General features: G+C 35.9%; 1 protein-coding gene across 1 annotated transcript in view; it reads right to left on the reverse strand.

The window, feature by feature from the left end:
- LOC121419097 (ribosomal protein S6 kinase alpha-5-like) overlaps positions 1-12,242 on the reverse strand; it is a 72,940-nt gene that overhangs the window by 60,081 nt on the left and 617 nt on the right. The window lies entirely within an intron of this gene.

Raw genomic sequence — 12,242 nt, forward strand, 5'->3', positions numbered from 1 at the left:
ACATTTTGTATTTTGCACACTTTCATACTTGCTATCCACTGCAAACCTACATGTATGTCTTACAGAGCCAAGGAGTCCGGTGACCAGATTTAGACAGTCGAAATAATACAGTCATACAGGATATTATGTAGGCCTATATTATTTAGACATCCCTGGCCAGGCTAATGCCCCTATTTTCAGGTGACACAAAAGATTAACATGCCTGATTTGAATGGCCTAAAATAAGTTGACACAGATGTGAAAATTAACATACATGTATTACAGTGGCATGATGAGCCAAAACTTTTGAGTGGGCAGATATGGCAGGTGGAGGAAACATTTTAAAATATGCAAGCGAGCGAAGTGTGCAAGCAAAAATTTGCCTTTTCTAATATAAAAAAATAATTTTGGATACATTTTGGCGTAATATTCAGAAAACAGTAATTAACTCTTTCCTCCTCGTTTCTTTCCCTTCCTCTTTTTTTTCTTGTTGAAAAAAATTATGTTGGGGTAATGGCCCAAAAGCCCACTCATCCTCATCTTTATGCCAGTGAAACTATCCCTTTATTCATCATCACCTGACTAAGTTATTTAAACCTCTGTATAGCATACAATATAGGCATACTAATTGTACCATACAAGTCAACAAAATCTTGACACCTCATAAACAAATAGTGTACACTTTATAATAACTTCATATGTTCTAGAAACTCTAAAACACAATTTCTATGTTTATGCAAATCATATGCATAAATTAATGCATGCCTTTGATGTCACAATAAATATAAAGTGCCAAATATATGCTGCGGTGTCACACTTGTTTTAGATGTGTATGTGAATGGGTGGGAATTAGTGCCTAAATTTATGTGTAACATCTGACCATTTTTTAGGTGATCCAGGTCATTTTTTTTTGCCCCTCCCCTACCCTCGGTTCTGGATCATCCACGTACACTTGCTATTGAGCAGGAAACAATTTAAGAGGGTCGGGGTGATTTCTCCCGTGGAATATTTTAGTTGATTCTTTCAGTGACATCAACATTGACAAACTGCAATTAAATACTTGATATGAAATCATAAATTGACAAATACATGTACATTGTAACTTCATATATAGATCAAGAAACTAGTAGAATCATAGAAAAAAATTATTAAACAATAACATGTATGTAAACATGTACAGAATACTTAGAATTAACTTTAACTGGTATATTCATAATTCCCTTTCACTGAAAGAAGGATTGAAAATATAATCCAGAAGAGAAAAAAGGGAAAGAAGGCCACAACCGTGCAAAACTTTCTAAACTTAAATCAATCCTTGACTTTGCTTGTGAAATTTTTTTGTGGACGAAAGGTCGTTACATTTGATTGAAAGCCTTTTTACATTTTTTTTTTGGAGGGGCTTGTCAAATTTTTCCTCAGGAAATGTGCCCCTACCCCCTTTTGGAAAATCCTGGATCCGCCCGTCTTCACGTAACTAGGAAAGCAAGCCCCCACAACTGTGACATATATTGCAAATTCAGCAAAGTACGTAGCCCACACCCAATTTTTTTTAATTGCTTGGATCATGAGGGCCCCCCCTCCCTGCATGGCTCTCCCCCTCCCAAAAACAAAATGTATGAAGGCCTTGCCCCCTGAATCTATTATTATAAAAACATATACAGTTCTATTCTACTTTCCAAATATATTTCAACTCCTGGCCTGGGGAAAATCATAGATAAAGGGGGCAATGAAATTTGATCCCCCCCCCTTCTAACTTATTCGTGAAAATTCTAATTTGCTATCAGTCTCACAATCCATTTCAATCCATTCACAATACATCATCATCATCAAACTCATGTCCAACAGTTAAATGTTACAATAAAATCATTTTTAAAGGAAAGAGTTGACAAATGTTAAGCATATCTTGAAATAGCCCGAAACACCCAGTAAATTACTATTTGTGGAACTAAGTGCATTTCGCATTTCCGTCAGAAAGGGCACATTTTACCCTTCCAACTATCGAAATTCATCTTAAAAAGTTTGACATGGCTTTAACATTGTCTTTCGCAGTTCTCATTGCCATATTTATTGGCCGCAAGTTTAGTAGCAATTGACAGAGAACATTGCAAACTACTAAAAACACAGTTCTTAATATGTATTGAGGGGGTCAGTTTCGAGCTGTAAGCCCTAAAAGATACATCAAATTTAGCCTAAAATTACTCCTATTGTTAGTTTAATATTTCAATGACAATCATAGGCAAAACAATAGAATTTTTTGGGGAAAAATACAGTTCATCATCTTAGCTTTGTTCGAAGCCATCTTGCAGCTTAAATCACAGTCTATGTCCCTCAAAATTCATGATTGTTGTTGACCCTGCAAACCTGAAAGTTAAAGCCAGGTTTTCATTTTACCGTAAACATGCTCTGCAGCGTGATAATATGCCCAATATACATCATGAAAACCTGGGGTTTTTTACTGAAAATGACCATGGTTCGAAGAATTAACATTTGAAATAACGAAAATTACAAGTTTTTCTTCTGTATTATTTCAATTAAATTCTTTATACATCGTATTTAGCCTCTAAATGAAGGCAAAATAGAGAGGCCTCAGATGGGAATTTTTGTGCTGTCAAACGCGAGAGTTAGTGTTCCGCGGCCAGTGTGGCATTGCTACTGTAGAGTACGATTACGGTAATTTTTTACATGATGTGTGGCCTTTTTTTAACCAAAAAGCGAAACAGTGTCACTGTTTTTTTCACTGGTAGCTGTAGCGGTAGTGAAGTGTAGTGGAGCCTACACGAACCATCGCCTGAGTAAAGCTGCCTGCAAGACTTGAGGCAGGACTTAGTGGACTCTTAGGACGTATAACGATTTGAAAAGAGGATTGATTTTTGGTGGCGTAATGCAGAATTACAATTTGATTATATTTTTAAGGTTCCTCCCCTGGACCGCGCCAATTCTTCAGACGTCACTGTTTATCACCAGGAGATGGCCAAAGAGGAACAGAAGATCCTGCGTCCAGAACTGAACCTTTTGTGTATGTGACGAAGATCAAATTTGCATCTTTTAATCTATGTCGGTTCAACCAAGAAGGTTCAATTCACATGTAGCTCCTTGAATCAAAAGCCTTTCCACACTGACTCTCAACACAACACAACAGTATGGTGGTGTGACCTTAATCCGTGCATTACCTAATTTGCGCAAGGTCAAATATCTCTTTATCTAATTAATTAATATCTTGAAAAACTGATGTCACCAACAAAAAACAACGACCCAAAATTACTCAGTATGGTAATTTTCTTCAAGGTAAGGTCTCAAATTGTGAAAGTATTGGCAAAACATTGGCGAATTTTGTTACCTTTTGCGTCTGCTCCGAGAAAATCCAATCTTCTCGACAAGCAACAAGAAATTGCCAGTTTGCAAGCAGAGGTCTCCAAATATGAAAATGTGATACCAACTGAATTTATAGCATTTTAACCTCCATCTGATAATTATCTTACCTTTGTCTGCTTGATTTCTTTTCTAAAGCTTTGCAAAAGATCGTGGCAAATAAAGGTCATATTTTTTATGACACTTTTTCAGCCGAGCACGCACAAGTGACTAGTCAATCGCTTTGGAATTTTGAGATCGTGATACAATCGAAATCCTCGACCTACTTTATAATTCTGTCAAGCGAATTTGACTTTGGTTTCTTGCCTTCCATCTAATATAGCCTGGAGGCTCCTGGAGAGTAAAAATCAATCTACTATACTCTACGTAGGCTTACTCCCCATGGAGCCTGGGTCAGGATAGCATTGGTCTATATACAACGTAGGTTTTCCCATGCTGAAACTAGACCTAAATCACAAATTTTACTTAGGGTTTTGAGCCAAAACTACATGGGCCAAAACAATATTTACCCCCCGAATTTTATGTTTGTATATATTTATTCAATAAATAGTAAATTTTTTAAAAATTAATAAGAGCACGAGCGTTTATTTACCCAGTCTGTTTACGTCACCATTTTGCCATCTTTGTTATCGATACCTAGATACCACACGCGTGTAGAGCTGCCAACTTGTATTTTAAAAAATACTTGCATCGACCGGTAAATATCACAAATCGTAAAATACTTGCTTCGGTCGATAAATATCATAAACTAAAGGCTAGGTATTTATGTCATAATTTCGATTAATTTTGTGTGAACTGAGAGAAATTTTCATTTAAAATCAACTTCATAATAATTGTTTAAATGTGCACAAATTATGATCACCCCATCATACAGTAAACACTATCACCAACCAAACCTTCCTAATTCATAATCATACTTCATACACTTCCCATGCAATACTTCTTTACTTCAAACAGTTGCCAAAGCTTATGACAAGTCTTAGAATACTATTGGTTTGTTTTTAGATTTTAAAAAAGCATTCTATACAGTTGATCATAACATTCTCCTTTATAAACCGTCTCATTATGGAATTAGAGGGGAACAACTAAAGTGGTTTAAGAATTATCTAACCGGGCATTCAGTTTGTTTCACTTGATTGTAATATTTCTGAATGTAAACCTGTCCTTTGTGGAGTTCCACAGGGCAGCATTCTAGGCCCACTTTTGTTCATTACTTATATAAATGATATTGATAGGTCATCTAGATTGCTTCAATTTATACTTTTCGCTGATGACTCTAATATATTTCTGTTGCACCCCGATCCAGAGTAATTGACGCAAATATTCAATGACGAACTAAAAAATGTTTCTAATGGGATAACAGCTAACAAATTCTCTCTTAACCTAGAAAAAAATAGCTACATGCTATTTAGCAACAAGATTATGACTGTACCAAAAGATGTAAATTTAAAGATAAATTCCAGTTTTGAAAACGATCTCAAAATGACTTTTGACAGAATCTGATATAATGACCACCCAAGTGTCTGTTTGTATGAATAAAAAATATGTGCCAAAGGATTCTGGAAGAAATTGTGTAATTGCTGAGAAATAAGCAAAATAAGCGCGGATTCGGTCACTTCCTTCGAGTCTTTATTCCAGCAATATTAATACACTGTTCCACGTGTGCCTATCTGTGTTGGTGATCTTCAGTGTGCACATTTTTCAGCGTAGATTTCAAGATTTCACAAAGTTCAGCTTAAGTAAGTGTACCAGATCTAGATCCTCGATTATATTCTGACAATTAAGCCTGGTTTTACAGACTTTCTCTTGAAATCAGTGTTTACTGCAACTACTGGCATTTCTCTTTAAAAGAGTGCGATCTACTAAATTTTTGGGACTGAAAAAGAAGTAGATGCAATTTCTGATTTATTTAGTAAATTAGGGATCAACAAAATAAAGCAATGGAGACTGTTCAGAGGGATACTCAGGGCGGATTTATTTAGTAAAAAACGTAGATGAAATAAAGCAAATTTTATATTGTGAGAAACATAAAGAGATGAAACATAATCCTGATTTCTCTATATGAAAAGTACTAGTTTACGAAATAAAGCAATAGAGATTAAAAAGAAGTAGATGCATTTCTGATTTATTTAGTAAATTAGGGATCAACAAATAAAGCAATGGAGACTGTTCAGAGGGATACTCAGGGCGGATTTATTTATTAAAAAACGTAGACGAAATAAAGCAAATTTTATATTGTGAGAAACATAAAAAGATGAAATATAATCCTGATTTCTCTATATGAAAAGTACCAGTTTACGAAATAAAGCAATAGAGATTAAAAAGAAGTAGATGCAATTCTGATTTATTTAGTAAATTATGATTCGACGAAATAAAGCAATGGAGACTGAAGAGGGATAGGGTCTACATTGATTTATTTAGTAAAAACGTAGACAAAATAAAGCAAATTTTATATTGTGAAAAACATAAAAAAGATAAATAAAATCCTGAATTTTATGAAAAGTGCTAGTTAACAAAATAAATAAAGATTGAAAAGATGCAATTCTGATTTATTTAGTAAATTAGGAATCTACGAAATAAAGCAATGGAGACTGAAGAGGGATAGCGCCTATTGATATATTTAGATCTAGTAAAAAACGTAGACAAAATAAAGCAAATTTTTTGTGAGAAGCATAAAAAGATGAATATAATCATGATTTATTTATAAAAAAAAGTACTAGTTTACGAACTAAAGCAATAGAGATTAAAAAGAAGTAGATGCAATTCTGATTTATTACGCCAATAAAGTGGAGACTGAAAAGAGACAAGTGACACTCAACTACAAGAGGTAGGACATGTTTTACATTGTGAAAAATTGTCCGTGGATCCGAGTCACCGGGACTTGGATCACGAAAATGCCATTATATTTTGTAAATATGTATAGTGAGTGATTGTATTACCGACCGGCCTTGTATTACCGAACGCGCGCATCATATGCGTCAGAAAATAATCAAAAATCAAATACCCTCAAACCTTTGCAACTTCCTTCCAAAGGGAACTTAAATAGAAAAATTATCAAAAATTATCAAAAACACAATTTCGAAATCTTTATATCCTCAAAACAATAAAATATGGTCAAAATAGCTCATCAGTGACTGTTGTTTTCCCAACTTTTCCCATAGAAAAGACACGTTCGGTAATACGATACCTTTTCAAGTGACCAAAAATATTTCACTTGCGAAGAGGGGTCCGATTGGAAGCTGATGTCGTAAAAATGAAAAACAATTTCGGCAAAATTTCTGCATATTTATATTTTGTAGGTATTTGTGTATTTATGGTGAATTTTATTGGAATGTGTTTGATATGATCAAATTCATGAAAAGTGTTCGGTAATACGATCCACTACCATATATTGAACTTATCATTGTAAATGTAAAAAGATTGAAAGGGAAAATAAATGAAATTGAATTGAATAGGCCTAGGGCTAGGCCTACACCGATAGAATCAGGGACAACTCGGACCACGGGACATCTCGGACCGCGGGCCGAGTTGTCCCACCCAGTACGAGATTTTTTTCTCACAAATTTGCGTCTATTTTTCCGTAATTTCGAAATTTCTTGCAAAGATTTTCTAGAGATATGGTCTGATGGTAATGTTCTTCACTTTCTATTACTTTTTTTCGCTGAAATAAAAAAAAAAGTGTAATTTTAGGCGTTTTTCGACAGCTCGCGATTCCCATAGGCGCGCGTGTATTAACTGTGTCGGTGCTCGGCTCGGCCCCGCTCAATAACTGACTTGATTTTGTGATCATTTCTCCTCAAAGTACCACTTTTATCGCAGAAGATGGACTTTGTTGTATTCCATTACCTCCATTTTCTCATCACAAGGATAAAATTTGGTGTATTTGCACGATTTTGTTCAAGTTTTTCACCTTTTTCTCTCTGGTCGCAAGAAGCGAACAACCGATGAACGGTCCGCTGCTCTTCATCGTAATTCTCCGTAGCTCGGCCGCCTAAACTGGCGGGGTGGGATTCAGACCGAATCCACAATGGAAGTGGGCGTGCACAGCAAAGAGCTGAGCTTGACTGAGTGAGAGTGAACTCGAGTTTGAAGCTTGGCAGTGTCGTATAGGCTCTGCCTTTTTTGTAAATATATATTTTTCAATTTTTTCTATATTGATTTTCCCTGGTTTCGAGCTCTAAGATTGTAATGATATAATTATGCTTCAATTTCTTTGACTGAGTGTGACTATGGTGTGGATGTTTGAGTTGCTCAAAAATATTTTTACGTGGGTGGGGGCTCGGGGCGATTTCACTCTTGCCCCCGAAATGCGAAAAAAAATATTCGGGGTGTAGCTGTGTGGGCATGCCGGGCTGAGGGTAGCCCTCAATAAAAAAATGTTGTTTTTTTTTGGGGGGGGGCTTAATTTTTCACTTTAAATTTATTATTTTTAGGCCTATTTTTTGTACATTCTATTTTTCATATTGAGTTTCCCTGGTGTAGAGAGTTGAGTTTTAAGTTGCAATAATTAATATGCTTCAATTTCTTTGACTTTGAGTGTGACCGTGGTGTGGATGTTTTGAGTCGAACAAAATACTTTTACGAGCTAGGGTGGTGGCTCAGGGCGATTTCACTCTGCCTCCGAAATGTGAAAATGATCTAAGTGTATCTGTGTGGGCATGTCAGGCTGAGGGTAGCCATCAATTAAAAAAATGTTTTATTTGGGGGCTTGATTTTTAATTAAATTAATTATTTGTATTTTTTACAGGATTTAAAATAAAACTGATTTACTTTCTTTAATTTCATTTCTTGGTCTCAAGGGTGGATGTCAGGCTGCCGGGATGGAATTCAGCCACAATTGCCAATGGAAGTGGACATACTTGTACAGTCGTGAGCTTGGAGACTGAAGCCTTGCCCTACAGCTTAGAATATTTTTTAATCAAGTTTTAGGCCACTCAGTCTTATTCCCATTTGAAATATAATCAGGGCCGGATCCAAAATTTCCCTACAGGGCCGGGGGGCATTTTGTCTAGGAATTTTTGACAAAAGGTCTTTACTGCCAAATCACAGTAATTTTTTCTCAGGAAAAATTTGACAAGCAAAAAAAAAAAGAAAAAAATTGTTGTAAGTTGCCTTTTCAGTACTTTTTAAGGGGGGCGAATGTGCCCCCTCCCTCGATTCGCCACTAGAACTTATGTCCATATTATTTAGTTTTAATTTTTACAGGAGGAAAGAATACCAAATTAAATAAGTTTTATGTTTTGCATTTTTACCAATTATTGTTTATTCAAGTAAAATGTATTTAATTTAGTATTGTTCCAAAATGCATCACCTAATTAACTTGTTTGAATTTAAAATGCAAACCTGAATAAAAATGAATTATGAACTTTGAATAAATAGAAAATAATATGTTATATTCTGTAAATTGTAATATTTTCAAATCATATTTTATCTCCATTCTTATCTTATCATTGTCTCCCTTTCTCATTATGTTCATCACTCTCATTTCAATTAAATTTATATTCTATTACTGGAATAAAAAAAGACAATACTCAACAATGAAACATCGATCAATAGAAAAAAAACAAAGAAAAAGAGGGAAAATAAAAAAAATGACAGGTACAAGGGGGGGGGGGGGGGGTAACAACAAGTCATTCTTGTCTGGGTTTTAAAAACAGGAGAAGAGTCGTCAATACAATATTGCAAATAGCAACTATGAAGAGGGTTTGGTTTTTATCAAATAATTTTTGCAGTTCCTTTGGAGTGATGTTGTTTTTGTTTCACCCATTCTAGAAAGTGAAATTTGTATCTAACACTAAGTTGCCCTAGTGTTGTTTTCCAATCTACATTTTCTAGTTCCTTGTATCATGTATGGATGAAATCATTTAAGTTGTACCAGTTAGAAAATTGTTGACTTTTGGTATATATTTACATTAATCATGCAAGTTGCAAGTATGATCACCTTCTCAATGACTCTTAAGACAAGCTTCTGCAATTAGTAAAATATATTGTATTTACTAGATAATTTGAACAACTGGACCAAATTGTGGCAAGATTAATGAGCTATATATTCAAATTCAAATATATAAGTGACAATGCGGAACCCGAGGCTGATAATGATATGATTTGAGCAAAGAAACAATAAAAATTTGATCAAAATCGGATAAGGAAAAACAATATCGCTGCATTTTAAAGAATGATTTGTATTTTTCTGGTGAAACAGGTCTGGCGTTTCTTCATGGATATTTAATCAGCAACCTCATACATGATGTCATATCCTCACTTGTTCTTTGTATTTTATTATGTGAAATTAGATTAATTTTTTAAAGTTGAATTCAATAACCCCGCTATTTGTTATCAGATTTTTATGAAATAAGCACTTTGATATGTGAATGTTGCTATGTCTACATTATTCATATATAAATATTTTCATCCCGGAGCATCCCTTTAAATGATTTATTTATTATTTCTTTTTCTCGAGAAAGAGTATAGTCTCTACAATAAAACAAGTGGAATGCCTCTGGCGGTCTCACCTGCATCACGTGATTCAATATAACAGTAGTGCTGACTTTGAAAACTACTATATACAACTCGCACAAGATGTTCAGTGATACTGGGTTACTCTTATTTCCATGTCTTATGAAATATACCAATACACTTAAAGAGATATGATGGTAATTCAACAAATACCCCCAATGTGGCCAAAGTTCATTGACCTTACATGACCCTTGACCTTGATAATGTGACCTGGAACTCACTGCAGGATGTTCAGTGATATAAGTTATGCTGTCATTTAATAACCTTTGGTTATTAAATGACAGCATTAAGATTTGATGTTGATGCTGCCGTCGGAAAAGCGGCGCCTATAGTCTCACTCTGCCATCCAGGTGAGACAAAAATCATGACATGCACAGTGATGAAAAATAAAGCAATAAAATGAATTTAATCAAAAAGAAAAACCACATGCTATGTAAAAGAAATTAAATTTAAAATCATAAATTCGTCATTTTTATTGAATGAAGAATTTAATTTATTTATAATTGGAAAAAAGGATTACCCCTATTTTCTTTCAATGTAACCAAAATACTTGTAGGGCCTAATATGATTTTTTATCACATGACATGATTTTGAACAAAAATCAAGCCATATTTTTGGGTTATGTGGGACGGAATCTACATGGCGGCATTCGTGGGACGGATTTTTCTTCTTAAATCTATCTCTGCCGGCTATTCACCTTATCCCCATCCCTCCCCATCATCCTCGTCCCTATCATCATCCCCTTGGGCGCAAAACTGTCCGCAAAGGTAGAGGGGACCACAGGCTGCAAAAGTTGACAAACATTCAAAAAAAGGTTATCGCCCAAATGTAGGGTAATTTTTAACCCCAAAACAATTGACAAGAAAAAAGAGGGGGTTTTCAATAATAAAAGGTCATTTAGTCCTAAACACATGTATCATTTCAATTGTGAATGATTCATTATTTTGTTCTCCATGAAGAAAAATAGTAGGGTGGACATTTGGTATTGTGTCCCCCTATTTTTGGTAGGGGGACACGTCCCCCCCCCCGATTTCCTCCCATAATCATCCCTCACATCCTCGTCCTTCTCACCATCTCATGCACCCCTCTTATCAAGAGTCATCATCATCATCATCTCTCTTATCTATATCCCTCATGCACCTCCTCTTCCCTCTCATCATCAAGGCCCACCCCTTATCATCGCGGCCCACCCCTTATCATCGCCATCCCTCACATCCTCATCTCCATCTCTTTCCCTTTGTCCCTCTCATCATCCCCCCCCCCTCATCAAGAGTCATCAAAGATCCTCATCCCTCTTATCACCATCTCTCACCTCCTTGTCCCTCTCATCAAGGCCCATCCCTCGTTATCGCCGGTATGCTATCATCGCCATCCCTCACATCGTCCCTTTTACCCTATATCCAAAACTTTGCTCTCTACACAAAGGAAACTCAATATAAAAATTAAAAATGAAATTGGCATGCCCACACAGATACACCTAGAACATTTTCACATTTCGGGGGCAGGAGTGAAAATGCTCGGAGCCCCCATCCACGTATTTTTTGTTCGGCTCAAACATCCACACCACAGTCACACTCAAAATCAAAGAAACTGAAGCATATTAATTATTGCAACTTAAAACTCAACTCTCTACACCAGGGAAACTCAATATGAAAAATAAAATGTACAAAAAATAGGCCTAAAAATAATAAATTTAAAGTGAAAAATTAAGCCCCCCCCCAAAAAAAACATTTTTTTATTGAGGGCTACCCTCAGCCCGGCATGCCCACACAGCTACACCCCAAATATTTTTTTTTCGCATTTCGGGGGCAAGAGTGAAATCGCCCCGAGCCCCCACCCACGTAAAAATATTTTTGAGCAACTCAAACATCCACACCATAGTCACACTCAGTCAAAGAAATTGAAGCATGATTATATCATTACAATCTTAGAGCTCGAAACCAGGGAAAATCAATATAGAAAAAATTGAAAAATATATATTTACAAAAAAGGCAGAGCCTATACGACACTGCCAAGCTTCAAACTCGAGTTCACTCTCTCTCACTCAGTCAAACTCAGCTCTTTGCTGTGCACGCCCACTTCCATTGTGGATTCGGTCTGAATCCCACCCCGCCAGTTTAGGCGGCCGAGCTACGGAGAATTACGATGAAGAGCAGCGGACCGTTCATCGGTTGTTCGCTTCTTGCGACCAGAGAGAAAAAGGTGAAAAACTTGAACAAAATCGTGCAAATACACCAAATTTTATCCTTGTGATGAGAAAATGGAGGTAATGGAATACAACAAAGTCCATCTTCTGCGATAAAAGTGGTACTTTGAGGAGAAATGATCACAAAATCAAGTCAGTTATTGAGCGGGGCCGAGCCGAGCACCGACACAGT

Source organism: Lytechinus variegatus, chromosome 7, assembly GCF_018143015.1.
Source record: "Lytechinus variegatus isolate NC3 chromosome 7, Lvar_3.0, whole genome shotgun sequence".
Lineage (NCBI taxonomy): Eukaryota > Metazoa > Echinodermata > Echinoidea > Temnopleuroida > Toxopneustidae > Lytechinus > Lytechinus variegatus.